Source organism: Pinus tabuliformis, chromosome 1_1, assembly GCF_031772625.1.
Source record: "Pinus tabuliformis cultivar Carrire ecotype Pingquan chromosome 1_1, CPIR1, whole genome shotgun sequence".
NCBI lineage: Eukaryota > Viridiplantae > Streptophyta > Pinopsida > Pinales > Pinaceae > Pinus > Pinus tabuliformis.
In genome coordinates, this window is record NC_142297.1 from 873743246 (window position 1) to 873766282 (window position 23037).

Sequence of the window (23037 nt, forward strand, 5' to 3'; positions counted from 1 at the left end):
AATAAGAGCAAGGTATGAAGACAAAAAGTTACAATTTAAATTTGTATGAAGGAACTAGAGAAGAACAATGGGTAAAATGATGATTGTTTACAGAAGTGTTACAATTTAAATTAGTATGAAGGAACTAGAGAAGAACAATGGGTAAAATGATGATTGTTTACAGAAGTTCTCTGAACTTTATTGCAACTCATTTTCCACATGGGCCTTTTTGTGAGAATAAATATTCCACATATATTGTTTCATGAAACAATCATTTTAAATAATATAAATATCCACATTTATAATAACAAATTAATCTCAAAACAAGTAGTTTTTATATATATATATATATATATATGAAAATAAACTAATCTCAAAATAAGTAGTTTTAATAATTTAAACATCAAAAATAAGAGCAAGGTATGAAGACAAAAAGTTGTAATTTAAATTTGTATGAAGGAACTAGAGAAGAACAAAGGAAAAATATAACTTCTCTACATTGAAATAACGTGCAAAAATAGATTACAATGTAACATACAACATATGATATACTATACTTCTCTTGCTTTATATAAAAGCACGAGTCCATTCTTAGAATATTTTGTTCACAGAATATAAATATGCATTTCTTTGTTTTTATGGAACATACAAAAATACATGACCCTGCTTTTCTGGACGAGCACGATTGCACCATTGGAATATTTTGTTCACGAAACATGACCATGCGTTTCTTTGTTCATATTGAACATGGAAAACATATTATTATGACATACAAAACATATGGATATATTTTTCAATGCATTTACGGAAACATGGAAATGCGAGTAGGAATATCATTTCCTTGTAACTTACAAAATTTCACGTTGCTTTTATCAAAACATACAATGCATGTGTTTTTCTCTATTTATTTTTCTATATGCTTTTTTCTTCTTCATTTCAATGTTTGAGATAATTAAATGCTAGAATTTAATGGCATATAAAAGCTTGAGATATCTACGCTTACCAGAAGCCATTTGAAGATGTCCTGATTTTGATTATGGCAGCACTGTCCTCAGCTCCTCTGCAAACTATCCAACCCATACCGCCTGTCCATGCACTGTCCTTACATGGGGAAGTTGGAGATGTTATCACCCCATTCCATATCTTTGGGTGAACTCAAATGCCCCGTCAACAAATTAGAACAGGGAAGAAATGGAGTGGAGTGATAACAGCTCCAACCTGCCCTACTCCAGTCACACTGGAATGACCCAGAGGTGGTTTCCTTCACTTTCTGTCAGGGACGATTGTGTAGATTTTGCATTTCAACTTGAACAGTAGAAAGGGTAATGTAAGAATGCCATCCTTTATCACAATAAAATGAGCGGTTGGAGGATATCAGAAATCAAGTGACCAATGCATGTTTAATCAGAAGATTGGGCAAGTGTTGTTTGGATTGATGATCAATGGTAAAATTGCAAGGAGGAAAATATATAACAGTAAAAGCTCAATGATTGGAGAACAATGAGTACACTTTGCCTGATATATATTTTCCTTCTGGCACTTTTACTGCTATATCTTTTACTTATTCCATGCTACCTTGACTAGCTGTCACACTCAAATTTGTAAATTTTGATTTCAATTTGAGCCAGAGAAAGCAATGTAAGAATGTCACATTGTTTTTATCAAAACATAGGGCAAGTGTTCTTTGGATTGGTGATCACTGGTAAAATTGCAAGGAGGAAAATATATAACAGTAAAAGCTCACTGTTTGGAGAACAATGAGTGTACTTTGCCTGATATATATTTTCCTTCTGGCACTTTTACTGCTATATCTTTTACTTATGCCATGCTCCCTTGACTAGCTGTCACGCTCAATTTTGTAAATTTTGATTTCAATTTGAGCCAGAGAAAGCAATGTAAGAATGTCACGTTGTTTTTATCAAAACATATATGCATGTGTTTTTCTCTATGTATTTTTCTATATGCTTTTCTCTTCTTCATTTCAATGTTTGAGACAATTAAATGCTAGAATTTAATGGCATATAAAAGCTTGAGATATCAATGCTTACCAGAAGCCATTTGAAGATGTCCTGATTTTGATTATGGCAGCACTGTCCTCAGCTCCTCTGCAAACTATCCAACCCATACTGTCTTTGTCCATGTTCTGTCCTTCTTACATGGGGAAGTTGGAGATGTTGTCACCCCACTCCATATCTTTGGGTGAACTCAAATGCGCCGTGAACAAATTAGAACAGGGAAGAAATGGAGTGGAGTGATAACAGCTCCAACCTGCCCCACTCCAGTCACACTGGAATGACCCAGAGGTGGTTTCCTTCACTTTCTGTCAGGGTCAATTGTGTAGATTTTGCATTTCAACTTGAGCGGTAGAAAGAGCAATGTAAGAATGCCATCCTTGATCACAATAAAATGAGCAGTTGGAGGATATCAAAACTCAAGTGACCAATGCATGTTTAATCAGAAGATTGGGAAAGTGTTCTTTGGATTGGTGACCATTGGTAAAATTGCGAGGAAAATATATAACAGTAAAAGCTCACTGTTTAGAGAACAATGAGTACACTTTGCCTAATATATATTTTCCTTCTGGCACTTTTACTGCTATATCTTTTACTTATGCCATGCTCCCTTGACTATCTGTCGCGCTCAATTGTGTAGATTTTAATTTCAATTTGAGCCAGAGAAAGCAATGTAAGAATGTCATTCTTAATCACAATAAAAGAAGTGGTTGGAGGATATCGAAAACAAAGTGACCAATACATGTTTAGTCAGAAGACTGGGCAAGTGCTCTATGGATTGGTGATCGTTGGTAAAATTGCGAGGAAGAGAAGATATAGCAGTAAAAACTCACTGTTTGGAGAACAATGAGCACACTTTGACTGCTATATCTTTTCCTCCTGGTGCTTCTACTGCTAAAAGGAAAAGATATCAGAAACCAAGTGACCAGTGCATGTTTAATCAGAGGATTTGACAAGTGTTATTTGGATTGGTGATCATTGGTAAAATTGCAAGGAGGAAAATATATAGCAGTAAAAGCTCACCGCTCACTGTTGGGAGAACAATGAGTGCAATTTGACTGCAATATCTTTTCCTTCTGGAACTTTTACTGCTATATATTTTCCTTATGCCATGCTCCTGCTCTCTGGAAAGTCCCAGAGAGCAGTTTCCCTTGACTATATGTCATGCTCAATTGTGTAGATTTTGATTTCAATTGGAGCCAGAGAAAGCAATGTAAGAATGTCATTCTTGATAACAATAAAAAAGGTGGTTGGAGGATATCAAAAACCAAGTGACCAATACATGTTTAGTCAGAAGACCAGGCAATTGCTCTATGAATTGGTGATCGTTGGTAAAATTGCAAGGAGGTGAAGATATAGCAGTGTAAGTTCACTGTTTGGAGAACATTGATCACACTTTGACTCCTATATCTTTTCCTTCTGGCACTTCTACTGCTATATCTTTTCCTTCTATCATGGCTCCTACTCCGATATACTATATTCTCATTCCATTTTCATTAGCAAACACAGTACAACTATAGTCTTGGGCACACCTCTCTCTCCATGAAGTCCAGCTAATCTTATTCCTTCCGTGATGACAAGTTCTGGATTTCATTCCAAAAAGGTGCATCTGTCTGACAAATTTGATATGCAAATCAAGTTTATATCTAGAAAGTCTGTAGATACTAGGCACAGTCACTGCCTACCATGTAATCACATCCTCTGCATTCGTTCCTTCACTCAATAAAATGCAGTGTAGTTTCTCACACTAACATCTATCAATCTATCTACATATATGGCTGGCAGTCTCCACAAAAGACAGGGCTCATAGTTAGCTAGGTCATTAAAATTAACACTTGGATTGATTTTCCTTTCGCATGACAGTTCACCCTGATAAGTGTTGCAATTTTAAATGGCCAAAGAAGATGCTTCCGCCCTATCACTTATGATTACAGCTATCAAACCATGTAATGGCACCCACCCTGATAAGTGCTGTAATTTTAAATGGCCAAAGAAGATGTTTCAGCCCTATCACTTATGATTACAGCTATCAAACCATGTAATGGCACCCAAAGACACTAGGAACATTTGCAAACAAAGATATGAATATCCATTAGGTATAGTGTTGGTGGCATTATCATTCAGAAATCCTTCTTTGCTAAGGAAGTGTGGAATTTCTTGATAATTAGAGGCATGAGATATGGCTATTCCAGATTTCTATTAGAAAGGAACAGATATATCATATGACACAGTTTTTACAGTGCTGTTTAATGACTCTGTATCCTATTGTATTTTCAGTGTTGTTTGTTTAACTTGATCATTAAGATTACCAATTGGATTGATTTTTCCTTTTGACTGAATAGTTCATCCTGTTAAGAGCAGCAGCTTTATATGGCTAAAGAGGATGCTTCAGACCCATAGCTATTAATTACAGGTTTCAAACTACGTAATGTCACCCAAAGAGCTAGGAGGTGCAGGTATTGAAATTGTATTTCTTTGCAGAATCTTCTTCACTGATCACCTGCAAGAAGTGCTCAATAGTTAGAGAGGCCTCATTCATGGATATAGCAAACCATTGATACTTCAGGTTTCTATTAGAAAGAAACAGATGCCACCTTGTTTTTACAGCTTAATGACAAGAAATAAGAAAGTTTGATAAGATAAACATTTGATTAGCTTTTGATTCAAAGATTAACATATAATCAACAATTTTACGGTTGAGGGAAAACCAAATAAGAACCTACAGAAGTTGAAGAACAAGACAACCATATGTCTAAAGATAACTTAAGTCAAAAGCCAGAAACTTAATATATTTGTTCTTTTGAAACAGGTCTAGTCATTACAAAGATGTAATATAACTCTTCGCAACAAGAAGCTTCTCCATGCATGTCTTTAGGTGCCAACAAAACCACTTATTATGGTATTTCGACAATTTGGGTTGAAAATAACCAAAATTCTGAATGTGAGACAGACTTTCAGTCTACCATAGGATTTCTATAGGATTTGAGCAGGATTCAAATTAATATGAATGGAAAGGATAAAATCATTTCAAAGATCCAAAATGCCACTCTTGCTAGAGAATACTAACTTCAACCTTAAATGGAATGTAACATGGAGCTAGTTGAAAGTAAATACTAAAAGCCTTCAGCATAAGTAGAGCAGGATTCAAATTGTGAATGGAAAGGATAAAATCATTGAAAAGATCCAAAATGCCACTCTTGCTAGAGAATACTAACTTCAATCTTAAATGGAATGTAAGATTATGAAACATGGAGCTAGTTGTAAGTAAATATTAAAAGCTTTCAGCATGCAAATTTGGAAGTTGAGCAGGATCCAAATTAACTTTCTTTTTTCTCCAACTATGAACCCAGTAAGAACTTCAAAGTGGGCAATCTTAACTTAAGGTTTTATACCAGCCATAACTTTACTACTACCAAATAAGCCAACACCATCATCAACTGGGAACCCTTCCCTTGCATCTGCAGCCCACCCATAAACAGTGAAAATTGGACACCAACAAGGCAGAAACTGACGAAGGTTGCCCCTGCCACTGTTCACTAGATGATCCATCCAAAGATCCAAAATGCCACTTTTGCTAGAGAATACTAACTTCAATCTTAATGGAATGTAAGATGGAGCTAGTTAAAAGTAAATATTAAAAGCCTTCTGCATGCAAATTTGGAAGTTGAGCAGGATTCAAATTAATATGAATGGAAAGGATAAAATCATTACAAAGATCCAAAATGCCACTCTTTCTAGAGAATACTAACTTCAATCTTAAATGTAATGTAACATGGGGCTAGATGAAAGTAAATACTAAAATCATTCAACAGAAGTTGAGCAGGATTCAAATTAATATGAATGGAAAGGACAAAATCATTGCAAAGATCCAAAATGTCACTCTTGCTAGAGAATACTAACTTCAATCTTAAATTTAATGTAAGCTTATCGAACATGGAGCTAGTTGAAAGTAAATATTAAAAGCCTTCATCATGCAGTTTGAAAGTTGAGCAGGATTCAAATTAACTCTTTGTTCTCCAACTGTGAACCCACTAATAACTTCAAAGTGGGCAATCTTAACTGAAGTTTTATCCGAGCCATAACTTTACTACTACCAAATAAGCCAACATCATCATCAACTGGGAACCCTTCCCTTGCATCTTCTGCCCACCCATAAACATTGAAAAGTGGACACCAACAGGGCAGAAACTGACGAAGGTTTCACTTGCCACTTTCCCTACATGATCCATCCTTCTCATTAAAGTTCGAGCCACTGGTCTATCCTTCACTTTTTCTCTGAGAAGAAACCCACTGACTTATTATTCAAAATGCTTGATTGCGCTTGCCTGGTAAATTATCTTAATTCAAAAGAGACCGTAATTGGTTTTCACCTGTGTTCCTTTGAAAATAAACATACAAGAATAAAAGCTAAAGAATGATGTCTCATTCAAAATTAGTGGACCATTGTGATGCGGTGAATGAAAGGACACCACATCACTGCCTTGGCCATGTGGCAGTCACATGTCATTGCCACCTGGCCAACCTTCTAATGCCACTTGGCATTCATTTAGTGGTTGTCGACCCATCCATGTGTATGGGTTCAGTGTGACATCACCATTGCATTCATCTCATTGAGACGATTACAGTGATATAATGTTTTGCTTCAACCTGACTCACAAATTAAAAGATGTGACCATTGTGATGTGGACAATGAAAGGACACCACATCACTGCCTTGGCCATGTGGCAGTCACATGTCATTGCCACCTGGCCAACCTTCTAATGCCACTTAGCATTCATTTATTGGTTGTCGACCCATCCATGTGTATGGATTCAATGATCCCGCACCAATGTCGCATCTCATATGTTTGTACACATGTCGACCACTTGACAGTCATTATCCGTCAACAATATTTTCGTTGCCTCGGCTTTCGCACTTGCATTTACTTTGGGGTCTGACCATCGAGTTGACCTATGAAGTGGGGCAACATCACACCAATGGGAAGAAGGGTAAGACCACGTGTATCACATCGGGTCCTATCCCTGCATCACCACGCACGCTTATAACAAGCCTTGCTTTTGAAATGTTAAGGACTTGTTTTACTAGATTGAGTGTATGGTGGGACCTTCATGTGCCAATGATCGACGTGCATCATCTCACTCGTCCATTTGAGTGCTCTGCTTAATTGTTCAAGTACCTCTTACTTTATGTCTAGTGTGGTCCACACTCCTCCACACAGTCTCATACCATAATTTGCACCTCCTTCCAGAACAGAGCAGCAAGATGATATTAAGAAGAGGCAACAAACTCTTCAACAGGAAATCAGAAAGCAAGGTCGGTATGGGAAAACAAGGACAAAGACTCAAATGTGAGTCTTGCATGTCAAAATAAATAGCAATCAAGTCATACCCAGGTTTCCTTAAGATTAGTTTGTTGGAACTACAGAGGTTACCCATGGAAACGAGGACCTGCGTTAGGGCCTATTGCGGAAAATAGAGACATAATTTGCTTCATATAAACACATGAGCATTAAGGGTGCAAGACACCTTGTTTAAAGGATACTGGAATCTGGAAGATGGCAGTGTGTAACAAGACAGCAGGGAATGGCAAAGGGCACAGGGGTATCTTGGTTTTAGTAAGGGAGAAAGAGGTCGTCTCATTTAGTTAGAAAAAGAAGACTCAAATAAGCAATTCATTTGGTTTAAACAGTGTTCCACCAAGGTTCCGGGACGAGGGGGCGAGGGAGCGAGGGGGCGCGGGAGCGGCCTATGAAAAATCTCCCTACCTTTTTTTAGGAAACGTGGGGGAGCGTCAGGGTCTTAAAAATTTATAAATATAAAATATAATTTATTAATTGAGTCCACTATGACAATTTGCCAATTTGGTTTGAATTGAAAAGCTGCAAAGCATGATCATTGATATGAATATCATTTGACATTTGAATATCTTTTGACATGAGGCCTTGACAATGGATTATTTTCAATAAAACCAAAGTTTCTGTTTTTTTGTATTGTGTGGAAATCAACATCTTCATAAGTTTGCAGGCTGTGTAAAAGACTATATAATGGAGTATTAGGATAAGCTCTAAGACAGGCGAGAAACAATGTTTCATATTTAGATGGATAAATTTCATCCAAACCTTTGTGTTATATAATATATTTGAAAGTTGAAACGGTTCATATATTTTAGAGCCGCAATCATGTTTTTATAAAAGCTTCTAGCTTAATTGGCATCAGTATGAGCGTTGTCATATACATTATTAGCAATATTGCTCAATCATACCAAAGTTGACTGGGCAAGGTGTAGAAGGGCATTTATGATTTAACCATGGAAAAACATTGTAATTTAACTCTAACTACACCAACAGTACACACGCATCACAAAAGCAAACCGATTTCAATTTTCAGGGCTACTTCACAGCAATAAATTTTATATTGATATTAGTTAGGCAGGCCGTAGATTTTCAACTGATAATATTAATATATGAATAGCGGCTAGCCTATTTGGTTGACAGTGGACACTGCTCTAAGACAGACACTCTGATGATTGCCCAAACTTCATTCACACGCCTAATGATTTGGAAAGGGCTGATGTATTGTGCAATGATAAATCATAAAAACAAATCGAGACAAGTTCGTCATATGAAAACCAGTGTGGCCGTAGACAAGGCCGTCGGGCGTCATATGAAACCCTGCATAATATATTTCAAATTTTTAATTTATAACTGAAACATGAAAACCTGGTTTCTTTTGAGACCATGGTGACTCTATGGGAGAACTGATGGCTGGAAGTTACGATAGCATTGTCGCTTAAAAAAAAAGTTAAAACAGCAGTCAAGACACACCAAACAATGCGCACTATTGATCTGTTGGAGACTTATAAGTTATACTGTTATATCACTTATTGAACTGTTAGTCTGTTACTAACATGTTCCGCTGTAGCAGTCCGATCCTCAACACGCAGCGCTGCTCAGGGAGGTGTTGCTCGCACGATGCTCGATGGGAGTTGCTGCTTTTAGGACGCTCGACCAGAGAGAGGGAGGAGTTCTGGAATGATGAATCAGAAATCCAAACAGTGAAATAGTGAGTGGAGCACTCAGCAAACTTGCAAAGGCTGTGAGTGTGTTGTTCATGGCTCGGGTGTCGTTTTTATAACATGAAACCGCCATTTTCCAAAACACTAAACGTTAATTAACTCTTAATTAAAGATTAAATTCAGCGTTTAATTAATTTAAATGGTTTTTAATGTGCCATGTCCCCCCTCGCCCCCCCACGTCCCCCTTTTAGGAAACGCCCCCTCAGGGAAGGGAAACACCCCCTGGCACATCCCCCTGAGTTTCCTCATTTTTGGGAGCGTGGGGAAACGCCCCCTTCTAGTCCCCAAGTCCCCGAAGCGCGGGGGAGTGAGGAAACTAGACCCCTAGGGGGGGGGCAAGTCCCCGTGGAACACTAGGTTTAAAATATCAGAAAATGGAAACCACATCAAAATTGCAGCATTCTATTTTGCGCCACAGGTTTCAAAAATCTACAAAGGTAGAGGGCTTGACCAAAAAGATCCCTTTGCAGCTTTAAAAGATATTGCAACATATTCGCAGTTAGGTAAGTCCTTATAGTGGGTGATTTCAATGCTAGGACTGCAACTGAGCAAGCTAGCATTCTTTGTTGTAAAGATGATTGTGACCCTATTTGGCTGACAGAAGAAAGTAATCATCAGTGGGAAAAAATTTCAGAGGACAAGGGCTGCAATCTCTTTGGTGAACAAGAGCTTATTCTATGTGTGCCTTTGATTTAGTCATTTGTAATGGCTTGACTAGATGGGCAAAGTCTGGTAATTTCACTTGCAATACTTACAATGGAGCAAGTGTGGTAGATTATGTAATTTGCTCACATGGTTTGTGTGAGAAAATGGAAGAAGTTTTGGTTTGAGATCAGCTCTGGGATTTGAAATCAGATCACAAGCCAATATATTTATGTTTCTGTTGGATTGGAAAGAAAGAATTAGAGTCAAAAATTCAGCATATCCAACAAAATCTCCCACAGGGCAAAATTCTTTTGACCCCAGAAAATTGTAATACCTTCAAAATGACACTAGAGAAGTTCTTTGAGAAAGAGAAAATTAAAATTCACAGCCTTCGTAGTCATTAATTAACACATTTAATTCAATGCGCACTTGCAAAGTGCAAAAGAGCAAAAAATAAGAAGTCTAAAACAATTTTCTTTCTGGTTAATGCTTGGTTTGACAAGAAATGCAAAAAGGCAAGGAGAATGTGGAAAGAGTCAAACAAGGATAACATAAAGCTCAAAACTTACAAGCAGTTATTAAGCAAGAAAAAGGCTGATTTCATGGTTTCAAGGAGGGAAGAACTAATCTTCCTTGGGAAAAATAATCCCAAATTTTTTTAGAAGGAGCTCCAACCAAAAAAGATAAAAATTGGAAATAATATTACAGCTTCCAAATGATTTGACTATACAAGACGACTCTATGAGCAGGTTCCCAAGGTTGACCCTCCCCCCTTAGTCAACATTGATACTGAACTCTTCACAGTAAAAGAGGTAGAGATGGGTATCAAGAAGTTGGTTGTTGGAAAAGCAAAAGACTTAGTTCAACTCCAAGTAGAATATCTAAAGTGGGGCTCAAAAATTCGTGCACCTCACATTACAAAAATCTTCTACAACATCATACAACAAGGGCTCCCCATAGATTGGACAACTAGTCTAGCAATACCTCTTTTCAAGAGCGGTGACGTCAATAATCCCTCCAATTATAGGACCATCATGATAAACCCTTTGTTTGCAAAGTTATTTGGAAGCATGCTAAAAACAAAATTAGCAAGTGGGCAGAAGAAAGAGATAAGCGTGCTAAAGGGCAAGCAGGTTTTAGACCTAAGCATTCTACAGTTGATCATTGCATAACTTTAAGGCACATCATTGAAAAAGTTTGGGAGAAAAAGAAAGAAGTCTTTTGTTGCTTTGTTGATTTCAGAAAAGCCTTTGACTCGGTTCCTAGGGACAAACTTTGGCAGAGAATGGAGGAACTTGGGGTTCCTAAACGTTTGAGAGCAGTTGTGCATAGGCTGTATGAAGAGGTAAAAGTCAAAACTAGAACTTCAACAATCATTTCTGAAAGTTTTAGAAGCGATATCGGGGTCAAGCAAGGTTGCCCACTGTCTCCTAGCCTTTTTGGTTTATATATCGACAAGCTTGAGGAGTGGTTAAATTCGCAAGGGGGTGATGGTATCTATTTGTGCAAGTTTGTTATAAGGTTTCTTTTGTATGCAGATGATCTTATTTTGATTGCTAAATCGGCTCTTGGTTTGCAAGAGAACTTACTATCCCTTGAGCATTTTTGTAGAAGTGTGGGGATGCAAGTCAATATCAGCAAAACGCAAGTAGTGGTATTCTCTAACAAAAGAAAACATAACCAGCAAGTTTTACTTTGAAGGCAACAATCTAGAAGAAGTTGCGGATTACAAATACCTCAGAATTGACTTCAACAAAAATCTAAGCTGGAATGGTCGTAAAAAGAAAAAAACTTTGGGGGGTTGGAAAGCATTTTATGCTTTCCAAAATAGGTGTAGAGATGCAGAGTTATGGGACTAGAAGACCACTCAAACTCTTTTTAGGCTTCTAGTAACTGTGGGCTAGCAGTACCTCCGACATGCAGTGGAGATAAATTGGGAAAATTCAGAAGCATTTGATTACAAACAAATTTAAGATTAAAAGTGCAGTTCCTTATGATATCTTGTTAAGTGAAACAGTGACTGCTCCTATTGAAGCAATTGCTATGGTGCGAGTCATAGGGTATTTAAAACAATTGAGCAAATGGAAGAGGGCAGATGGCCTAAGGTTGTCTTTAATGATAGATTGTGCAAGAGCAAAAAAACTTGGATGCAGCAAAATAACAAATGGTTTATTAAATGGGGTATTTGCTTGAACGCGTGTCCCATAAACAGCAAAGAGATAAAAGCTTTTGTTATGGAAAAGTTCCACAAACATACTTGGGATAAAGATCTAGGAAAAAAGAAAAATTACTATATTGAAGTGTTTAATCCCACTCATAATCATCAACCAAAAGCATACATAGAGGCCAATATCTCTTAGAGAGCCAAAATTCTTATTGCTCAGTTAAGGACTAATTCTCATCAACTCCGATGTGAAACAGGGTGTTGGAAAAGGCCAAAAGAAGTGTGGGAGGAAAGGGTATGCATTTTTTGTTCTTCCGGAAAAGTGGAAACAGAAAAACATTTCATTTTAGAATGTGAGGCCTTCAAAGATAACAGGGAAAGTTATGCAGATATGTTGGCAGCTAGCTCTTGGGATAATCTATTCAGCGAGGGGTTTGTCGAAAAGTTGGGAGCATTTATTGTGAAGCTTCACAGAAAAAGGGTCGAATACATCAAGCAGATAAAGAAGCAATCTGTCCCATAGGCTATCTTTAGCCTCGTGGACATTAAAATAATTTCTCTTTTTCTTTCTTTCTTTCTTTCAATGGTTTGTCGACCTTGACACGTTCATCAGCGCGAAGTCAACCGTGCCCATAAAAATTCTTCATTGAAAACACAAGTCACCTAAGGAAATAGCTTATTAAATAAAAATAAAAATAAAAAATACTAGGCATAAAATAAGCAATCTATTAAATAAGTTTTTAAATTAGCCAAAAGGTGTCATAATAAAATACAATAAATCAGAAAAATAATAATAATAAAGTATGGTCAACATAATATGAATATATTATTGGGGAAAAAATATATTTGTTGATTAGTAGCCTAATAATAGGATAAATAAATTTGGAGATGGTAGTTAAGGCAAATGAACATAAAAGATAATAATAATTAAAAAATAAAATGTAAGAGCTAGGGCATGGGTTGAACATTTTGAGAAAAAGTGTTGTTGAATAATGAAGGATCCACATGAATGGCGAAAACGAAAATGATCTGAGCATAAAAATGAAACCAATTCATTACCATTTACACTAATATCAGTTATAAATTATGGTCAATATTTAATGTCATATGTTCACTTAACCTAACCCCGTCCACCTTTTTCAAAGAGCGGCATACTGTGTACCCTGACCGTCTCCTTGTACTCGTAGTCTGGCAGGACAATTACAATATTACGAGCATGGACGATGAACAGTTATTTTGGATTGTAACGATATACCTTTCTGCAAATAGCAGAATATGGTTTCCCGTGAAAGCAACAATGATTACAGGAGGGATAAAAACTAGAATGTGAACCTGTTAGGAATAATATAGGAAACAAACCACCCGAAGATCATCAGACTCATAAAAATAATTTGTAAGAAAACCCAGGAAATCCTTCTTATTAAGACCATGCGAATCACTAAACTAAGGAAACGCTGCAAAAAAAAACAGATGGGTGAAGGTCCTCGCAAACAATATTCATACAGAGCACATAGGTCTCTTCTAAGATTCCTCGTACAAAACAAACCAAAAGCCATAGGTTTTTGACTCCATTACAAAATAAAAGCTGACTAAAATACAAAGAACATATACACCTTTAAATTTATAGGATAAAATAAATAAACCACCCTGTAATGAGTGTTTAACAAGCTTCGCACATATAAAACAGTCCTAAAAAAAATGGACTCATAATCTAGCTTCGGGATCCAATCACTGAGAAACGTAGTCGTGTTACGATCCATGCTTCAAAACACTAATTTCGCACAGAAAATAATCTCTCAACAGAAACCGAGAAAATACACAAGACTTCCTAGGTGGAAAAGCTTTAAACGAATTTAATAACAACTTTTATAAGGGATCTGGGAAATTTTACCTCATACGTCTGGGAAATCCGCGACTTGAACCCCCAAACGGCATAACAACGCCCAAACTCTTTCTAGCAAGCTGAAAAGCTTCGGAAATCCGCAGCTAAAACCATTCCTCTTGGCCTAACCGTCTGGAAATCCGCGGCCAGAATCCATCCCATGGGATAAGCGATTGGAAATCCAGGCCAAAACCCTATCTCCTTTGTTAACCCTATCGAAATACGCTCACCCTGGCCTACAATTTATCGAGAAAAGTGGCTCAATGCATGTGACCTGCTCAAATCATGTAATCACAAATGTAGGGATCTGTGAGAAAATAGGTGGTCCCTCTTGTTATTGTTTTTTTTAATTTCCATAAATATAGTCTATTTCATGACATCATCCTAATATCATTAATCAAATCAGATGGAATTATAATTTGGCCCTTTTTTTGAGAATTTTTAATTTAAATATAAATTAAACTTATTTCTTAATGTTTGGTAATGTATTTATTTGGTTTTAGGGGAGGATGAGTGGGAGGTGTCACGACTCTTTAATTTAAATATAAATTAAACTTGTTTCTTAATGTTTAGTAATGTATTTATTTGGTTTTAGGGGAGGATGAGTGGGAGGTGTGTCATTCCCTTTTGTTTATGGTGTTTTTCAATCATATATAAGTGGGTGTGACACTATTGAATTTTTTAGTTTCACCATTATTTGAGTTTATGGATTATGTTTACTCAACATTTAATTAATTTTCACTAAGTGTTATTATGCAACGGAAATCATTTTATTTATCTTTCATCAATTAATCTTCATATGCAACAGAAATAAACATAATTCAACAGTGTACACACATATTATAAGGGAGGGGCAACTCCCGAATATAAGTCTGCTCAATCAATTATAATTCAGTAATGTACAATTTTATAAAGCTTCACAAATTTGTCCAATTCGTGCAGCTTCTGAATGGCCTACACAATTGTTGTCCAAAACTCGTGCATCAATGGTACTGTCGTGACTCTGTGCGAATGTCAACACTGTCATGCAACTCCTACACATTGTTTCCCACTCAATCGACCCACCAAACTACCACCCGAACTCTCGTTCAGTTTACTGAATTGTCGTGTCGTAGTGACACAAACCACCTGTACTCGACCTGTCGCTCTTTCGCTGGTGTGGTCGTGACACAGCGTGCCCACACGGTGTAATAGCCCTAGTGAAAATTCCATGTAATAAAGTAAATAAAGACAAAATAAGACCACATGTAAGGGACACGTATTCCAAGTTGAATGTTGGGCACGACATCCTGAATGTTGGGCACGACATCTTGGTGTGGGCGTTCATTCGGTTTATCATGATTAAGGAAAATGGCAAAGGAATTTAGGGCACATTTATTTATGAAAATAAAAGAAATTAGGAGAAAAGTAAGGTGAAAAGTCACAGGTTGTATGTGAGGAGGAAAATGAAGAAAATAGATGCCTCATTAATAAAAAGGCTTAGGAGGATTAGTTGGCAGGTTCTTGGCTCAGGCTTGGTCAGTGTAACATTTTGTCAGTTCAAGTTTTGGAGCTCTCTCATTATTCTCTCTCTCTTACTCTTGGTCACTTAGAGTTTCCTTGGAGCACTCTAACTTTCGAGCAAGGAAGGAAAAGCAAGCAAAGGGAAAGAAAGGAAAGCAAGGATCAAGGGAGGAAAAGCAGGATCAAGCAGCTTTAGCAAGAATACTTGCAAGTAACATTTTGCATGTGTGATTCCTTAATTGGTTTGGACATGCATGACTTTGCATGTTGGTGTATGGTTCTCTTGTTGTCAGTGGCATGGTTTTGTCGGGTTATGACAGTGGTTTTCAGCCTTGCCTTATCTTTTTTCGGATACCATGGTGTTGGGATGTCTATTTTGGTTTTTGAGCTTTGGTTTGTCGGATAGATTTCAGAATCCGGGGCGAAGGTGGTCTCAAGTTTCATTCCCAAAGGCCTAGGAATCATTTGACCAGTTTTGGCGGGATACACGATAAAGCCTGAGGGAGGAGTCTCAGCTTAAGGCCTAGTGATCCAGATTTGGATTGTGGTAAACCCTAAGACACTGGTCTCGATTTAGGGCCTAGTGATCCAGGATTGGATTGGGGTGAAGCATGAGATACAAGGAGATGGAAAATTCCTTAAGGATAGTGATGGATTCTGAATGGCATTCCAAGTTTGGTTATGTTGTGATCGGAGCACCGAGTTTGGTGTGATCACGATTTGGTGAGGGTCAAGGTGGTTTAACCTCTGGATTCCCTTGGTTGTTCTTGGATTGGTTTGTCTATGAGATCCCACATTCATGCTTGGAATATGGCACGGGGGTGAATGGCTGAAAATAGATTTGGCTTAGCCATTCTACAGTTGGATGGAACGTGGAAGTCCCATCCTGGGTTGGATTTTGCATCATCAATAAGAGGTTATTTGTCCTTGTATTTATATGAGCATTATACTGGATTCTATGAGGTTTATATGGCGGTGAGTTCATTAGTATTTATGTCCCTATTATGTTGGTTACGTATATGTTTTATGAGAGCGGCTATGTATGGCTCTCATCCTGTTTCTCCTTGTATGTGAATGAACAACGTATCTATGGTCTAATGGATAGAATGGCAGTTAATGTGTTGAGTCGTCAATGTTTCATAGTGAATCGCGTATGAGTATGAGACCTATGCTCACATCTATTATTTACACCTATAGTTTACATATTCGTGATATGTTTGACGAAATGTTTGTCATGGCTAGTAGGGGTCCAGTCAAGGTCCAGTCCATTTGATTGATGTGTTTCGTTGGTTCAATTTTCTTAAGGTCACCAAGGAGGTTGAATCCCTTATAGTGGCCTCTCTCGTCGCATGTTTATGTTTACCCCAATTAGCTAGTTGCTTGGGTAGATCTGGAGGAGGGGGTGTTACAGAGTGGTATGAGAGCATGGTTCACCCCTCAGACTGGATGGGCTATGTGTTGGTCACGCATGCATGTCAGTTTCATGTGTGTCTCTCACACTTTCATTACATGTGTTTGTTACATTTACATGATGTGGATGATGGTTATGGTGATGTTGCCATGTGAAAGTTGAAGGTGTTGTCGTGGAGTATGTCTTCATGTGTGAGGGTTGAATATGCATTGGTTATGCACGTCAATGTTCACATGTTTTCAAGTGCACGTGATGTGGTTGTTATTTTCATGTGTGAGGTCATGGTTTATGTAGTTGATATGGTCATGTGTTGATGACTAGACTCTAGCTAGAATAATGTGCATATGGTTTTGTACTCATGTGTTATATGTCTATATGCAGTTGTTATGCATGCATGGTTTTGGTTAGAGTTATGCATGAAATATAGGTCAAACATGCCTTGTGAAGTTATGGTATGCAATTTAGGTTATCATGATGTTATTGGTATGTTAGGATGCTAATGTGTTGGCTGAGATAGAGCAAGAGGTGCAGATCCTCAAAGTGAAGTTGCAGCATTGGACCTCGAGGCAAGAGAAGATCATCATACAGGTTTGCATGTTCAGCATGCAAGTAAGTAAGTTAAGGATTTTTATATGCATTAGGTTTATGTACATGTCTTTTGATGTTATGGTTACATTCATGACGGGTGTTAGTTGTTTAGTGTAGTTATATGCACATGTGTCGAATAATCAAGAATGATAGTAACCTGTAGTTGTATGCATTGCTATTGTTTTGTTATATTAGATAACTTGATGATTATGTTATATGCTATTGATGAAGTATCTTATAGGTTAACATGTTATTGTTAAATGATAGTTAGCTTGATGATTAGGGTTATAACATTTATATCTTGATGTTATATGTATCACACTAAGTTGGATTGGCCTATGCTAATGGTTAGGGTTACGACATTCAGGTATAAGTCAACTTATTATGTTGTATTATGTTGTACTAATCTAGACCGATCGTACATGTGTGATTGCTATGCATAAATGATAATTGTTTAAGAGTTAAGATGTGAGCATGTTAGTTACTGGTTGTTATGGATAGCATGATCTTATTTATGTTTAAGTTGATATGTTGTGAAGTTATATCATAATAATTTGAATTGATTGTGCATACAAGATAGCCTCCCCTGAGATACAGTAAGGTATGAGCTCGCTTATGTTGTATATTTGGGGCTTGACGATTTGATTATGTCGTCTAGTTGATTTATTTAACATGGTATGTTTGCAAGTTGGTTGAACGTTTGATGAATTGCATAATATGAATATGTGTTCAAATGGTCTTGTTTTAAGATGAGTGCACTCACATATGTGTTGAGACAGTTGATATGTACTTGAATGTAGTTGATAATTGTAGCATTATGTCTAATGACTATGAGTTGACTATGGATTATGTAATGATTGTTTGTAAAGGTTGATTTCAAATTAATAGATATGTTTGTTTTGATATTTGGAACATGTGGTTGACATGTGTGAGCAGTTGTAGGAAACATGCTTGATATTAGCATGACAAGGTAATAGTTGATGTGTTTATATAACAAACAATTGGGTGATGTGACAATACATAGTAAGCCTCGATTGCAGCAAGGTAAAAGGTAAAGGAAAGGAATTGGGGAAGGATTCCTTTTGGCTATGTTTGGAAACCCTAGTTCCAAACGAATGAGTACTTTGCACACAAGATGTCTTATTAACCTTGATTTGTCTGAAATTATGTGGATATGTGCTATATTCATGGACATGCAATTGACAGGTATATTAGCTAGTCTATAGTTAAAAGTGGATTTATCAAGGGAATTGTAGTCCCTTGAGAGATGACAGGGATGTGTTCAGCTACAAGGCAATGTGTTTGGCACAACAAGATAAGGCATTTGGTTTATTGTTATATTTATTTATGCACTGACAGTTATGTGTTTATGGCGGTACAATGTAGGGGATTGCATGGCAAAGAAATTTCCATGAAATCTTGAAGAAGGCTCAGGTTGAGCTCTCCTTGGAAACCATGGGGATTGAATCATGGTGTCTATTGTTAGTCTAGTGCTTTTGGTCTTTTGCGATTGTTGCGCTTGATTTGCGATTTTGCTTGTGTCTGGTGCATAATTATGCCACTTTGTCACGGTGTCGTACCGTTATTGGTTTTCATGGTTTTCTTCTTGTTTGTTTCTTGCCTTGCCTTTTATGTTTTGAGTCTTAGGAATTGGTTTGGGAAAGAGGAAGAGTTAATGGAGCTCAAGGAAAGTTGTGTGGTACCCAGCAAGTAATGTAAGACTCAGATGAAGCTTTGTGCATGAATAAGTGTAGCGGAAGGTAAGACTATGACAGTGGTTGGACTGGTTGGGCCATAATAGTAAATAGACGATGGCAGTATAGACATGTGAAAGGTAACTAGAAAAGGTAAAGTAAATGGATATGAGGTGGCATATGCCTTGGCTATGTTGGGAATGATTGTTCTCAATGTTGTGCATGAATGAAGTAAGTTCTCTTAACCTAGACCTTATGTTATATAGTAATTGTGTTATGATTATGCTAATGTTTATATATGTATACACATATGTATATATGTCGTTGTCTGACAAAATGAGGATTGTTTTATGCTAATGATTATATATGTATGTATATATGTCATTGTCTAACAAGGTCATCAAGAATCGTCCTTGTGGAGGAATGATTGCTTACGCAGACGAATGGCACGAAGAGGTTCTTGGTCTTGCGAGGAATCAATTGCGAAAAGTAGCCATGACAAACATATAAGGTCAGTATCATATGCTTATGAGTTGATTTTATGTGATTATATTATGTCTATGTTATGGACATGTCATACCAAGGTATACAACAACAAAATTAAAGCAGTGTGGTCTGCAACATGTTGGAACAAGCATGGATAAGACATTGGAAGGAAGGTTGCTTGGTAAAGACAATGTGGTTTTGGAATTGTGGTACTATTGTTGTGCACATGTTGCATATGTGATGTTATGTGCATGTATTTTTATGTGGATATTGCATATGCGGTGGTGTGTACAGATGATGCTATGTACAGGTGGTGTTACATGCATGTTGTACATGTGGCACTATGTACATATGGTGTTGTGTGCATGTAGTGTTGTGTACATGTTGTACAAGTGGCGTTGTGTGTAGGGAGTGTTGTGTACATGTTCTGCATGTGGCGTTGCGTACATGTAATGTCATGCATGTGGTACTATGTACATGTGGTATTGTGTATGCATTGTATAGGTGGTGTAATGTACATGTGGCATTCTGTAGGTGGTGCCATGTACATGTGATGTTGTGTAGGTGGTTGCAGTGTACATGTGGTACTGTGTACATGTGGTACATATGGTACTGGTGTAGATGCATATATTGCATGGTGTTATATGACATGTGTAGTCGTATGTCTGTGATACACACTATGTGTATATGCACATGGTTGAGGAGAAGGCATTGGGTGTTTATTGGGTGTGGCAACTGATCCGGTGTGCGTACAAAATAAGAACAAAGGTAGAAGCTAAGGATTGATGAAAGGATAAGTATGAGTATTTTATTTCAGTGTTATTATGCATGTGATTTATGATTATGGTCTATGATGATTACATGTGATTTATGATTTTAGTTTAGGGTGGTTACATGTGACTTATGATTTTTAGCTATGATGGTTGTGTTTGAGCTAACTTGATGTGATATTTTTATACTTGTTGACTTGGTCAAAGATGCTAGTTTGAGTTATTGCAACAAGAGTAAATAGGATTGCAAGTGTAACTTATTGACAAGCTACCAATGAGGTATGATTTGAAGTTATTTCAATTTATTTTTAAGCTAATGGAAGTTGTGTGCTTGGAACAGGAATGCATGAACAAGCCCAGTTGGGTGGTTGAAATCGACTGCAACAATTAGCAGCAACAGTGAAAGGAATTGGAACATTCAGTGGTATGCTAGTAAAGCACTTTAGAAGCAGAGCCATTGTGGGACATTGGTACCTAATAGTGTCCATTGATTTCCATGAGCATGCTATGACCAATGTGATGGTTTTGAGGCGGGGGCATGCCTTGGTTTTGTATCTTCCGATGCGAGGAAGCCTTGTCAAGGGATGGATCGCCTAAGTTAGGGGACTTCACAAAACTTGGAAGGTGAGTAACTACATGGAAGGGGGTGACCGGATTTCCCGAGGGACTGTGTAGCAAAGAAGGGAAGGTCGTGAATATATTTGTTTTGGTCATTAGCATTTCCAGATGGAATCATATGCACATTGGGAGTGCACCCTAGAACAATGAGTCGGTAATTATTCACTGAGAACACAAGTGGTGCAGAATTGTAGCACTGGACATTGGATGCAGCTTTGATTGTGGTAGTGGATTCTAGACTTCCTGGGAAGGAGGTGAATCCTGGTACTACTTTTGGGAGTGGAGGTGTGAACCTCTAGATTCCCTTGTTGCGGATGCAAGCATCATATACTTTTATTTGTTGGTCGAGCAAATGTATATATGTGTATATTATTGTAAATACTATATCGAGTTGGATTTATAAAGGTTCATAAACAGTATGATTATTTGTTGGGTGAAGCAAATGTGGTTGTTATTGTAAATACCATAATGAGTTGTGTTGTAAAGCTCCAGTAAACAGTATGTTTGCCATGTTTTAGCAGATGGTCATTGTAAATATTGCAATGAGCTATGTTATAAAGCTCCATGGGCAGTATGTTTGTTTTTCAGCGGTTTTGCCGAGGTCTTGGTGTGGAACGAGGACGGTGTTCCCCAAGGGGAAGGATTCTATAACAGCCCTGGTGAAAATTCCATATAATAAAGTAAATAAAGGCAAAATCAGACCACGGTAAGGGACACGTATTCCAAGATGAATGTTGGGTAGGACATCCTGGCATGGGTGTTCATTCGGTTTATTATGGCTAAGGAAATTGGAAAAGGGAAAGACAAAAGGCATTAAAAGCAAAAAAGGCATTTTTGGCACATTTATTTATGAAAATAAAAGAAATTAGGATAAAAGTAAGGTGAAAGGTCATAAGTCACATTGTGAGGAGGAAAATAATGGAAAATGAAGAAAATAGAGGCCTCATTAATAAAAAGGATTATGAGGATTAGTTGGCAGGCTCTTAACTCGGGCTTGGTTAGTGTAACCTTTTGTCAATTCAAGTTTTGGAGCTCTCTCATTATTCCCTCTCTTTCTCACTCTTGGTCTTTTAGAGTTTCCTTGGAGCATTCTAGCTTTCAAGCAAGGAAGGAAAATCAAACAAAGGGAAAGGAAGGAAAGCAAGGATCAAGGGAGGAAAAGCAAGATCAAGCAGCTTTAGAAGAAATGCTTTCGGGTAACATATTGCATGTCTGATTTCTTAATTGGTTTGGACATGCATGGCTTTGCATGTTGGTGTATGGTTCTCTTGTTGTCGGTGGCATGGTTTTGCCGGGTTATAATAGTGGTTTTCAACCTAGCCTTGCCTTTTTCTGGAAGCCATGGTGTTGGGATGTTTATTTTGGTTTTTGAACTTTGGTTTGCTACATGGATTTCAAAATCCGTGGTGGAGTTGGTCTCAAGTTTCATTCCCAAAGGCCTAGGAATTCCTTGACCGGTTTTGGTGGGATACACAATAAATCCCGAGGGAAGAGTTTCGGTTTAGGGCCTAGTGTTTTGGGTTTGGATTGCGGTAAATCCTGAGAGACTGGTCTTAGTTTAGGGCCTAGTGATCCGATATTAGATTGTGGTAAAGCTTGAGAGACAAGGAGATGAAAAATTCCTCAAGGATAGTGATAGATTCCGGATGGCATTCCAAGTTCGGTTCGGTTGTGATCAAAGCACCGGATTTGGTGTGATCACGATTTCGTGAAGATGGAGGTGGTTTAACCTTTGGACTCCTTTGATTGTTCAATGAGATCCCACATTCATGCTTGGAATATGGCGTAGAGATGAATGGATGAAGAGAGATTTGGCTTAGCCATTCTACAGTCGGGTGGAATGTGGAAGTCCCATCCCGGGTTGGATTTTGCATCATCAATAAGGGGTTATTTCTCCTTGCATTTCTATCATCATTATACTGGATTATACGAGGTTTATATGGTGATGAGTTAATTGGTATTTTTGTCCCTATTATGTTGGTTATGTATATGTTTTATGACAACAACTATGTATGGCTCTCATCATGTTTCTCCTTATATATGAATGAACAATGTATCTATGGTATAATGGAGGGAATGGAAGTTAATGTGTTGAGGTATCAATGCGTCATGGTGAATCTCAGATAAGTATGAGACCCTTATGCTTAGATATGTTATTTACACTTGTAGTTAACATATTCTTGTTATGTTTGACGAAATGTCTGTCATGAC

At 37.5% G+C, this 23037-nt stretch overlaps 1 long non-coding RNA gene across 3 annotated transcripts in view; it reads right to left on the reverse strand.

Moving 5' to 3' along the window:
• The window catches only part of LOC149217097 (uncharacterized), a 42018-nt gene extending 27974 nt beyond the window's left edge, over positions 1-14044 (reverse strand). For 2 of the 3 annotated variants that reach the window (XR_016251233.1, XR_016251232.1), the window contains exons 1-2: positions 13766-14044; positions 983-4491 (exon numbers count right to left, since the gene is read on the reverse strand). This is a non-coding gene — a long non-coding RNA (uncharacterized LOC149217097). Of the gene's footprint in view, positions 1-578; positions 4492-13765 lie in introns of those variants that run through there. The other variant, XR_016251231.1, reaches the window with a different exon arrangement.
• Positions 14045-23037: the final 8993 nt, after the last annotated feature.